This window comes from Macaca thibetana, chromosome 12 (genome assembly GCF_024542745.1).
Source record: "Macaca thibetana thibetana isolate TM-01 chromosome 12, ASM2454274v1, whole genome shotgun sequence".
NCBI lineage: Eukaryota > Metazoa > Chordata > Mammalia > Primates > Cercopithecidae > Macaca > Macaca thibetana.
Window position 1 is genome coordinate 75,266,620 of NC_065589.1, and position 12,743 is coordinate 75,279,362.

The following is a 12,743-nucleotide window of genomic DNA, read 5'->3' on the forward strand; positions in this document are numbered from 1 at the left end:
CTTCTTCAGTTCTCTGGTTCACTTGGCAAAAAGAGCTATCCCCATAAGTAACTTGCATGATAATAATCAGGAGTATTACTGCTCCCACAGACCAGTCTTCCTATGGTGTCTGAGGTTTGCCAACCTATATAAATCTTACTGCCAGTTTACCCACACCTTACACATTTGTAAACAGATACTGTTCAGTTTAAACACACTTCATAAAAGTGAAGATTTTGGGAAGAATGTGTTAATTCTAGGAGAGCTGGGTGTATGGGGAACTCTCCCATTTAGCATGATGACTATGGGAAAAGAGGTTATGGCATGTTTTGAATAATTTGGGATTTTTGCTTTTTTCTTTTCCTCTCCTTTTCTATTATCAGTGGTCTGGGTCAGCATCCCAAATTCAAGTTTTCTATGATCACTTCAATTCTTCATAGACTACTTTGTCTATGAAGTAGACATTTTTCACATTTTTTCTTTTCTTTCCCCTACCACTTAACACAAGAAGGTGACATCAGATCCCGAGTCATGCCAGTGCACCTCTCTGGCCAGCAATGCCAATGGAGGGATGGTGTAAACCACAGATGTGATGGCTTTTGATCCAATTCCAATATGTATTATATGCCACTTATAACACAATCAATTTCAGCATACACACAAAGAGATAATATCCCCAAAATATTTGAATCATCAATAAAGAGTAAAAGAAGGCTCTGAATGTCTCATTATTAATGTAGGTAAACTCAAAGACAGATTTAATGTATACTAGTTTTATCTTTTCTTTGTAAAAGAATTTCATAGATGGTGTGTGCACAAAGCTTATCTTGCTTATATGAAGAATTATCTTCATAAAAGTTAACCTACTCCATTGTTACATGTTTTAAAAATTCTTATAAAGTAAGCTGCAGCTACAAGCAACTTTATAATTGGCAGGTTCTTTACATCCTTAAATATAACTATGGTGTTAGTTTTTTTTTTGTTGAAATAATGCAGGATGAGTCCTCTGAAAGTATAAAAAATATACACTTTTATACATTTTATATATTAATAGGATCCATTCACTTATAAATTTCTATTTATTGGATGCCTAATACTATTACCATAATATATATTAGCCAATGTTTTAAGTGATGGGAATACAATAGGAGCACAAAATATGAAGCCCCTCTTCTTGAAAAATTTACACTCCTGAAGAGGGAGACAGATATCAACAACCACCACCACAACAACTCAACAAGTAAATATGTAATACATGAGAAGAAAAATAAGGTAGGTTATAGGCTATATTTTGCCCTTCTCCTCTCCTGAGTATAGAGTGATGAAGTGCCATTTCAGATCAGGTCAGGACCTTTCCTAATAGGGTGGCATCTGAGCAGAGATTTGAATGGAGCTCTGAGGACAAGTTTGAGATGGTTTTTCTTCTGATAGGTTGTAGTCACACAGCACTAATCCAAGAAGGCAATCAGAAAATAAAATTATTTCAACTAATTAGTCCATTGAACATGGACAAAACAACTGGTTTTATAGTCCAATATTTTTACTTTTTATACTGGCTGGTTTTATGGCTCACAAATACAAACTAAGATATAGCTTTAGGGTAACTATCTTCTAGGGCAAAATAAAATCCCTGACTGGAGCCCCCTGATGGTGAAAAATCTTTGGTGATTATCACCCTTTTTTATTCTAGAATTTGAGTAGCAAGTGATAAACCCAGGGAATAGCTGGAAACTGTGATTGTTGTTGAGCTCTGGCTCTCCAAGTCTGCAGTGAGAGTAATCAGCCATCACACACCCAAAGGGATGACGGTGCTCACAGCTATCTGTCAACCAACAGAGATGGACTGAGTGATCTGAAACTTAGAAACAATCATTGTGCTATTTTATGGAGAACAGAACCTCTGGATAAAGAGTCAAAATAGAAGGAACAGACGTGTGAAGGAAACTAGGAGTTCCAATGAAGGATGCCTGATAGATATGTTGAGAAGGCACTTGGCTATACAAGTCTAAAGCTTAGAGAAAGTCAAGGATGGAGATAGAAGTTGAATATTCATAAGAGCACAGATGGCACTTAAATCTATGATTACTATGGAGAAAGAGTAGATAGGAATGAGAAGGGGTCCCAGCACTGAGCCCTCGAGCACTTCAACATTTGTAGGACTGACAAGAGAAGGAGCCAGCAGAGAAAACCAAGGCCAGTCCCATTACAGGGGAACCAGGAGACTGTAATTTTATGAAAGGCAAGCCAAGAAAAGACAGCGCTTCAAGAAGAATGGAATGCCCAACTGTGTCAAACGCCACTGCAAAAATAAGCAGCAATTGTGTAATAAAAAGAATAGCAGTTAACATGTGTTATACCTGTATTATCTGCAAAACATTGTTTTAAGAGTTCATACAGATTATCCCATTTAGTGTGTACAATACCCACATGGTAAATAATGTTCTAGTCACAATTTTACAGATGAGAAAACTGTGGAAGAAAATATTAATAACTTGCCCCTCGTCATGAAGTCTGACTAGTGGATTTAGGAAGATGGATAATGTTGATGGTCTTCAACAGAGCTGTTTCAGTAGAGCAGTGAAGCACCTGGAGTGACTGAAGTGGTGTGAAGGGAAAATGGGAAGTGAGAAAGTAGAGATATCAGGTATAGACATGCACAACGTTACTATGCCTAGCACTTAGAATATTCCAAATAGATAGAGGTTATTAAAATAGTGCTGATAATTGTAATTATTATTTCTGATGACTGTCTTTCCTGCTGAACCATAAACACTTTAACAGTGTACTTTGTATTTCTTAATCTCTACATTTTAGCCCTTACCCAAATTTCTCAATTACTGATTACTAGGTTTAGGATTAGGAAGAGGTGAATGGAAGAGATTCATTTTGAGATGCTTTTATAGATAGGTAGGGTTTGAACAGATAGAAAGGTCAAGTATAATGTCCCAAGGATATTCAGACCATTGCTGAACTCAATATATAAAATTTTATGAAATGTTAAGTCAATAATTTATCCCAAATGTTCATTTATGAGATGATAGCTCTGTCTGTCTAGATTGAAGATCCAAAGCTCAAAAGCCTACAGAGACCAGGCTGCAATGGAAATGAGCACCATGAGTCAGTTTTAAGCTTTGAAATAAGAAGACTGGAGCATAATAAAGAAAAGACAGAAGTCAAGAATTTTCCTGTGAAATCTGCCTTGTTTTTTAAAGTGCTGGCATCCAATTCAATGTTTTTAATAATACTATTCAGTGTAAAATGAACATGGCTATGGGATATACCTGGTCTGATGGCACTAGTTTATGACTTCTGGTCTGCACAATATCTACTCGGCTAATGCAGAGAGTTGATTCTGAGGGGGAAAAAAATCAAACTTACAGTAAAACAAGAGAATTAAAGACTTTTTGACATAGTTTATTAAAACTTTAGATAGCAAAGCAGCTGATAGTTTAAAAATAAAAGCCATATGAGAAAAAAATATATTTCAAGACCTTTCATGATAGTAGAAAAGAAAAAATATAGGTAACCTGTTATCATTAATACTTACAACAGATCTGTCTGAAAAACTGTGCACTCTAGGGAAAACTCCATTGCATGGGGGTGGCTGTGAGGACTACTATTAAGGTGAACGATGTGTTATACTGCTCACACTTTCCCAATTCTGAGTCAATAGTTGAGATGACAGCCTTAGGCAGCATTCATAGAAGTGGGAGGATGCAAGATCAATTTTTTTCTAAGGGAAAAAAAGTATCTTCTATAGTCAGTAAATATTTTATAATTGCTTGGCACATCTCACAACATACTGCTTAGATCAAAAGAATGTTATCTACAGAGATGTTATTTGGAACATTATATTATACAAAACTATTGCCTGTAGCAGTGCTGATAAATAATATTCGAATCCATCATTTAATCTTAAAATAATTTTCTTAGCATCTCAAATTACAATGTGTCCCAGATAACCTCAAAAGAAATGTTCTGTCATCTACTTTCACAAGTGACACCATTTCTCCTGGTGGGGTCTTTGGGATTTCACATCAAGGAAGTATGGAATTGAGGTGCTAACCATATGCAGGGGCCAGTTAATACTTCAATGATTTGGATGTCAACTTAATTATTTCTTTTGATCAACAATGGCAGCAGACTGCTTTGTTGCCTGGATCTGCAGAATGATACATCATTTACACATAGATAGACCAAAAGAAAAAAAAATTTGTGTATTGGTGCTTCATTACTTTATTTGCATGAGTATATGTTAGAAGGAAGCTGATTTGCCATAATATTGCCCATCTCTGTACCTCTGTCTATCTGTCTCCAATAATCACTAATATATAGTTTCTGGATTAAATTAACATACATAGAATTTCAGTATACTAAAAAATGTACTATGAATAACAGTTATGAAGGAGTTACCCAAAAGAATGGGCTTTCTTTCCTTAATGTGTTTCTGCTTGGACTGAAGAATCTTTACAGGTTTGTTACTGGATATTTAGAAAATAAATGATTTCTATAAGCTTCGACATTCAGATTAAGAATATAAGCTCATTACTAAAATGTGGATTAATTCGCAAATCATAGGCAAGCCAGGTATCAGACACCTAGTAGGGTACTGTGGAAATAGTCAAATTTGCAACACGACATTTCTTAGGCTGGATTTTATAAACAATGATCCATCATAGCTTACAATATGTAACTTTCTATATCTCAATGACCCATGATGGTTTATAATGTGTAACTTTCTATCTTTACTTCTTCTGGAGACAATGTATGTCCCAGAAGGGGAGATTACAGGCATACTTTATATTTGAGGTCCTGTGGCTACTTCTTACCTCTAATCATTTTTGAGCATATGTACAACTTATATCTTAATTAGAACTTCAAACTTGTGAAAATATTAACTAAGAATACTCCTTGCTCTCACCATAGGCAGGCCAATGGAATTAAAAAATACAATCACAGAATGATAGGACAGAATCGTTAAACCAGGAAATTAAGGACCAGAAAAGTAATTTGCCCAAGTTTAGACAGCCAATCAATGGCAGGGTTGCAACTAGAACCCTAGATTGGTGCCCTTTTTACTGTATCAATGGACTATTAACATTTAAAGCTTGATATTCAAGAAAGACTTGAAAACCATTAATAAGATTCTATTTAAATATTTTCTTATTTACCATGAATATAGCCTAACCCCCTCGTTTTAAATGAAGACACAAAAACACAATAGAATTACACAACTTAATAGATCCAGTGTTAATATCAAATTTATTGCTCCAAAAAGTAAAAGTGTCAGTTCCTATATCACTAACATTTTGCATGTTCGGTAAAATGTCCTATTCTGAGCTCTAACAACCAGATCATTCCTTTGAGTCACTGGAGTATATGTTCTCTTTTAGTTCCCCCTCTCTGCCTTAAGAAGTTTCAAACACAAATCTCACCGCGTGGCACAGTGACACATGAAACACGGCAGACTGCTGACAACCGAAAGCCAAAGGGCATTAAAGCTTGCTTTAAACAAGATCGTTGAAAAATCAGTTTTAAGTTCATACAATGTCATATCATTAAACTGTGTTTTCATTTATGAAATATGACTGCCATGCCAATGCTATTTTGTTTTAGCAGTGCTATTGTATGGTGAAAATGTTTCAATATCATACAATAGCCTAAAGCACATTTTAGTTAAACTTTATTGAAATATTTATGATATTATGGATCTCTCAGCTTAATTTTCAAATGGATTTACTAAAATTCATTGGGTTGCTCTATCCATGAGCCCACTTCAATAGCAGATCTACAGGGCTAGAATTTTCAAATATGCCACTTACTGGTCTTATTCTGTATCCAAAGAAGTATTATATAGGGTCCTGTGTGTGACAAATACTTGCCAAAGGTTGACAAAGGAAGCAGCTTTGCTGATTCCGACTTCCTGCTTTGTTCACTATAGCCACTACTACTGATGTATTCTGTAATTTGTTTCTATTATTGGCCCAGCAACTATGGGGAGAGACTTCAGAGAGGTGAGGCAAGCAAACCAGGAATGAATCAATGGTGGAGGTATCCAAAAGAAAAGAAAAGAAAAGAAAAAGAGTGGAATCATGTCATTTGCAGCAACATGGATGATCATCATACTAACTGAAATAAGCCAGGCCCAAAAAGACAAATATTGCATGTTCTCACTTGTATGTGGAAGCTGAAAAAGTTGATCATATAAGACAGAGGGTGGAATGATAATAACCAAATACTAGAAAGGGTGTGTGGATGGAAGCGGGGATTAAGAGAGTTTGCTTAATGAGTACAAGCATACAGTTAGAAGGAATACATTCTAATGTTCAATAGCAGAGTAGGGTGACTACAGTTAACAACAATGTATCGTATATTTTAAAATAGCTAGAAAAGAGGACTTAAAACCTTCCCAGCACATACAAATGAGAAGTACTTGAGGGTGATGGATACTGAAAATACTCTGACTTGATCATGACATGTTCTATGCATGTAACAATATCACATGTGCCCCATAAACGTACAAATATTATGTATCAACAAAAAAATAGGTAGAGGCATCTGACTTCTCTGGGCCTTAGTATAATGGTGCTGGTGCTGGTGCTGTGGTCATCAGAACATTGGTGACAGAAGAATCCCCATGATGTTTCAGTCTCCTAAAGAGTAGCAGAGTGATTTCAAGCCCTTCTATTTCACTTAAACACCATATATGTGCATCACAAAGTCGAAGTGAAAGCAACAGAAATCCGTCTTCATTCAGAATAACAGTTGATGTCTACGTTTGCTCCCCATACATATTCCTGCAGACATGCGTGAGAGCCAAAATATCTAACAAACCGGAATAGAATGGGCACTAACTAATCAGGGTAGCTGGGAGCAGCCGTAGGGGCATACTACTGAGTACCTACCTTCTATTTATTATTATTATTATACTTTAAGTTCTGTGATACATGTGCAGAACGTCCAGTTTTGTTACATAGGTATACACATGCCCTGTTGGTTTGCTGCACCCATCAACCCGTCACCTACATTAGGTATTTCTCCTAATGCTTTCCCTCCCATAGCCCCCTACCCACTGACAGGCCCCAGTATTTGATGTTCCCCTCCCCGTGTCCATGTGTTCTCATTGTTCAACTCCCACTTATGAATGAGAACATGTGGTGTTTGGTTTTCTGTTCTTGTGATAGTTTGCTAAGAATGATGGTTTCCAGCTTCATCCATGTCCCTGCAAAAGACATGAACTCATCCTTTTTTATGGCTGCATAGTATTCCATGGGGTATATGTGCCACATTTTCTTTATCCAGTCTGTCATTGATGGGCATTTGGGTTGGTTCTAAGCCTTTGCTATTGTGAATAGTGCCACAATAAACATATGTGTGCATGTGTCTTTATAGTAGAATGATTTATAATCCTTTGGGTATATACCCAGTCATGGGATTGCTGGGTCAAATGGTATTTTTAGTTATAGATCCTTGAGGAATTGCCACTCTGTCTTCAACAATGGTTGCACTAATTTATACTCCTACCAACAGTGTAGAAGCATCTGAGTACCTACTTTCTTACAGAGCATGTCTTCAGCTTGGTGAAGAAAGGGTCTTCCGAATTTCTAGGTGGGGGTAAACCAATCCCCTTTATTTCACCATTATCAGAAGGTGCTCTGCTCCTGCCCTGCCACGCTTTCCTGCCAGGTAAGAGAAGAACCAGTGATGATTAAAGTTAATATTGCTTTGAGAGTCTTAATCTCCTCAGCTGCTGACAAAGTTGCTTTTACTCTACTCATTACTTAGTTCAGTTCAATTTCTTTTTTAATCTCTTTAGAAAAGGTGAGGTAGGTTTTTGTTGGGTTTGTCAAAGATCAGATGGTTGTAGATGTGTGGCATTACTTCTGAAGCCTCTGTTCTGTTCTGTTGGTCTATATCTGTTTTGGTACCAGTACCATGTTGTTTTGGTTACTGTAGCCTTGTAGTATACTTTGAAGTCAGGTAGCGTGATGCCTCCAGCTTTGTTCTTTTTGCTTAGGATTGTCTTGGCTATATGGACTCTTTTGGTTCCATATGAAATTCAAAGTAGTTTTTTCTAATTCTGTGAAGAAAGTCAATGGTAGCTTGATAGGGATAGTATTGAATCTATAAATTACTTTGGTCAATATGGCCGTTTTCACAATATTGATTCTTTCTATCCATGAGCATGACATTTTTTCCATTTGTTTGTGTCCTTTCTTATTTCCGTGAGCTGTGGCTTGTAGTTCTCCTTAAAGAGGTCCTTCACATCCCTTTTAAGTTGCATTCTTAGGCATTTTATTCTCTTTGTAGCAATTGTGAATGGGAGTTCACTCATGATTTGGCTCTCTGTTTGTCTATTATTGGTGTATAGGAATGCTTGTGATTTTTGCACATTGATTTTGTATCCTGAGACTTTGCTGAAGTTGCTTATCAGCTTAAGGAGATTTTGGGCTGAGACAATGGGGTTTTTTAAATATAAAATCATGTCATCTGCAAACAGAGACAATTTGACTTCCTTTCTTTCTATTTGAATACCTTTATTTCTTTCTCTTGCCTGATTGCCCTGGCCAGAACTTCCAATACTATTTTGAATAGGAGTCATGAGAGAGGGCATCCTTGTCTTGTGCCAGTTTTCAAAGGGGATGCTTCCGGCTTTTGCCCATTCAGTATGATATTGACTGTGGGTTTGTCATAAATAGCTCTTATTTTTTGAGATACATTCCATCAATACCTAGTTTATTGAGAGTTTTTAGCATAAAGGGGGTGCTGAATTTTATCCAAGGCCTTTTCTGAGTCTATTGAGATAATCATGTGGTTTTCGTCATCAGTTCTGTTTATGTGATGGATTACATTGATCGATTTGCATATGTTGAACCAACCTTGCATCCCATGGATGAAGCCAATTCGATTGTGGTGGATAAGCTTTTTGATGTGCTGCTGGATTCAGTTTGCCAGTATTTTATACAGGATTTTTGCATCGATGTTCATCAGGGACATTGGCCTGAAATTTTCTTTTTTTGTTGTGTCTCTGCCAGGTTTTGGTATCAGGCTGATGCTGGCCTCATAAAATGAGTTAGGGAGGATTCCTTCTTTTTCTGTTGATTGAAATAGTTTCACAAGGAATGGTACCAGCTCCTCTTTGCACCCCTGGTAGAATTAGGCTGTGAATCCATCTGGATCTGGGCTTTTTTTGGTTGGTAGGCTATTAATTACTGCCTCAATTTCAGAACTTGTTATTGGTTTATTCAGGGATTTGACTTTTTCCTGGTTTAGTCTTGGAAGGGTGTATATGTCCAGGAATCTATATATTTCTTCTAGATTTTCTAGTTTACTTGCATAGATGTGTTTATAGTATTCTCTCTTTCCTTCTTTATTAGTCTGGCTAGTGGTCTATCAATTTTATTGATGTTTTCAAAAAACCTGCTCCTGGATTCGTTAATTTTTTGAAGGGTTTTTCATGTCTCTACCTCCTTCAGTTCTGGTCTGATCTTAGTTATTTCTTGCCTTCTGCTAGCTTTTGAATTTGTTTGCTCTTGCTTCTCTAGTTCTTTTAATTGCGATGTTAGGGTGTTGATTTTAGATCTTTCCTGCTTTCTCCTGTGGGCATTTAGTGTTTATACATTTCCCTCTAAACACTGCTTTAGCTGTGTCCCAGAGATTCTGGTATGTTGTGTATTTGTTCTCACTGGTTTCAAAGAACTTATTTATTTCTGCCTTAATTTTGTTATTTACCCAGTAGTCATTCATGAGCAGGTTGTTCAGTTTCCATGTAGTTATGTGGTTTTGAGTGAGTTTCTTAATCCTGAGTTCAAATTTGATTGTACTGTGATCTGAGAGACTGTTTATTATGATTTCCTTTCTTTTGCATTTGCTGAGGAGCGTTTTACTTGCAATTATGTGGTCAATTTTAGAATAATTGCGATGTGGTGCTGAGAAGAATGTATATTCTGTTGATTTGGGGTGGAGAGTTCTATAGATGTCTATTAGGTCCACTTGGTCCAGAGCTGAGTTCAAGTCCTGAATACCCTTATTAATTTTCTGTCTTGTTGATCTGTCTGATATTGACAGTGGGGCATTAAAGTCTCCCACTATTATTGTGATTATTGTGTGGGAGTCTAAGTCTCTTTGTAGGTCTCTAAGAACTTGCTTTATGAATCTGGGTGCTCCTGTATTGGGTGCATATATATTTAGGATAGTTAGCTCTTCTTGTTGCATTGATCCCTTTACCATTACGTAAATACCCTTCTTTGTCTTTCTTGATCTTTGTTGGTTTAAAGTCTGTTTTATGAGAGACTAGGATTGCAACCCCTGGGTTTTTTTGTTGTTTGTTTGTTTTTGCTTTCCATTTGCTTGGCAAATATTCCTCCATTCCTTTATATTGAGCCTATATGTATCTTTGTATGTGAGATGGGTCTCCTGAATACAGCACACCTATGGGTCTTGACTCCTTATCCAAGTTGCCAGTCTGTGTCTTTTATTTGGGGCATTTAGCCCACTTACATTAAGGTTAATATTGTTATGTGTGAATTTGATCCTGTCATTATGATGCTAGCTGTTTATTTTGCCTGTTAGTTCATGCAGTTTCTTCACAGTTTCAATGGTCTTTACAATTTGGTGTGTTTTTGCAGTGGCTGGTACTGATTTTTCCTTTCCACATTTAGTGCTTCCTTCAGGAGCTCTTGTAAGGCAGGCCTGGTGGTGACAAAATCTCTCATCATTTGCTTGTCTGTAAAGGATTGTATTTCTCCTACGTTTATGAAGCTTAGTTTGGCTGGATATGAAATTCTGGGTTGAAAATTCTTTTCTTTAAGAATGTTGAATATTGGCCCCCACTCTCTTCTGGCTTGCAGTGTTTCTGCAGAGAGATCTGCTGTTAGTCTGACGGGCTTCCCTTTGTGGGTAACTCGACCTTTCTCTCTGGCTGCCCTTAAGATTTTTTCCTTCATTTCAACCTCAGTGAATCTGACAATTATGTGTCTTGGGGTTGCTCTTCTCAAGGATTATCTTTGTGGTGTTCTCTGTATTTTCTGAATTTGAATGTTGGCCTGTCTTGCTAAGTTGGGGAAGTTCTCCTGGATAATATTCTGAACACTGTTTTCCAACTTGGTTCCATTCTCTCCATCACTTTCAAACAATGGGGAAAGGATTCCCTATTCAGTAAATGGTGTTGGGAAAACTGGCCAGCCATATGCAGAAAACGGAAACTGGACCCCTTCCTTACACCTTATACAAGAATTAACTCAAGATGGATTAAAGACTTAAATATAAGCCCTAAAACCATAAAACCCCTAGAAGAAAACCTAGGCAATACCATTCAGGACATAGGCATGGGCAAAGAATTCATGACTAAAACACCAAAAGCAATGGCAACAAAAGCCAAAACTGACAAATGGGATCTAATTAAAGTAGAGAGCTTCTGCACAGCAAAAGAAACTATCGTCAGAGTGAACAGGCAACCTACAGAACGGGAGAAAATTTTTGCAATCTATCCATCTGACAAAGAGCTAATGTCCAGAATCTACAAGGAACTTAAACAAATTTACAAGAAGAAAACAAACGAACCCTTCAAAAAGTGGGTGAAGGATATAAACAGACACTTCTCAGAAGAAGACATTTATGCAGCCAACAAACATATGAAAAAAAATAAAAACTCATCCTCACTGGTCGTTAGATAAATGCAAATCAAAACCACAATGAGATACCGTCTCATGCCAGTTAGAATGGCAATCATGAAAAAGTCAGGAAACAACAGATGCTGGAGAGGATGTTGAGAAATAGGAACGCTTTTACAATGTTGATGGGAGTGTAAATTAGTGCATCCATTGTGGAAGACAGTGTGGCGATTCCTCAAGGATCTAGAACTAGAAATACCGTTTGACTCAGCAATCCCATTACTGGGTATACACCTAAGGATTATAAATCATTCTACTATAAAGGCACATGCACAAGTATGTTTATTGCAGCATTATTCACAATAGCAAAGATTTGGAACCAACCCAAATGCCCATCAATGATAGACTGGATAAAGAAAATGTGGCTCCTATATACCATGGAATACTATGCAGCCATAAAAAAGGATGAGTCCATGTCCTTTGCAAGGACATGGATCAAGTTGGAAACCATCATTCTCAGCAAATTAACACAGGAAGAGAAAATCAAACACCACGTGTTCTCACTGATAAGTGGGAGATGAACAATGAGAACACATGGATACAGGGAGGGGAACATCACACACCAGGGCCTGTCAGTGGGTGGGGAGCTAGGGGAGGGATAGCATTAGGAGAAATACCTAATGTAGACAAGTTGATGGGTGCAGCAAACCAGCATGGTATGGGCATGCCTATGTAACAAACCTGCATGTTCTGCACATGTATCCCAGAACTTAGAGTATATCAATAAAAAAGAGATTAAGTAAAAAAAATATAAAAATAAAAAGAAAGAAAGAAAAGAAAAGGAGAGGTAGGTAAGAGAGAGAGAGGAAAGAAAACTAGTATTTGTAGTTATCCTACTCTAAAAAACTACTATTCAACTAAGACAACTAAGAAAAATATATTCCAGTAAAAAATTTTAAAATTACATTATAAGGGTGAACAGGACTATTTAAACAATCTGTACTTTAATTAATTAAGAATCCAGATTAGTAAAAAAAATTTTTAAATCCAGATTAGTATTAGACCTTGTTTAGAATTTGTCTAGCAGGTTTTCCAGTTTCCACCAGAAAACCCCATAAAAATACTTATCTATTGGGTTATCCTGCTAGATAA

General features: G+C 36.9%; 1 protein-coding gene and 1 non-coding gene across 4 annotated transcripts in view; one reads left to right on the top strand and one right to left on the bottom strand.

The window, feature by feature from the left end:
- The window catches only part of B3GALT1 (beta-1,3-galactosyltransferase 1), a 562,550-nt gene that overhangs the window by 212,976 nt on the left and 336,831 nt on the right, over positions 1-12,743 (bottom strand). The gene's annotated exons all lie outside the window — the stretch shown is intronic.
- LOC126933259 (U7 small nuclear RNA) lies at positions 12,645-12,706 on the top strand. Its single transcript, XR_007718499.1, has one exon. It is a non-coding gene; the product is annotated as a U7 small nuclear RNA (small nuclear RNA).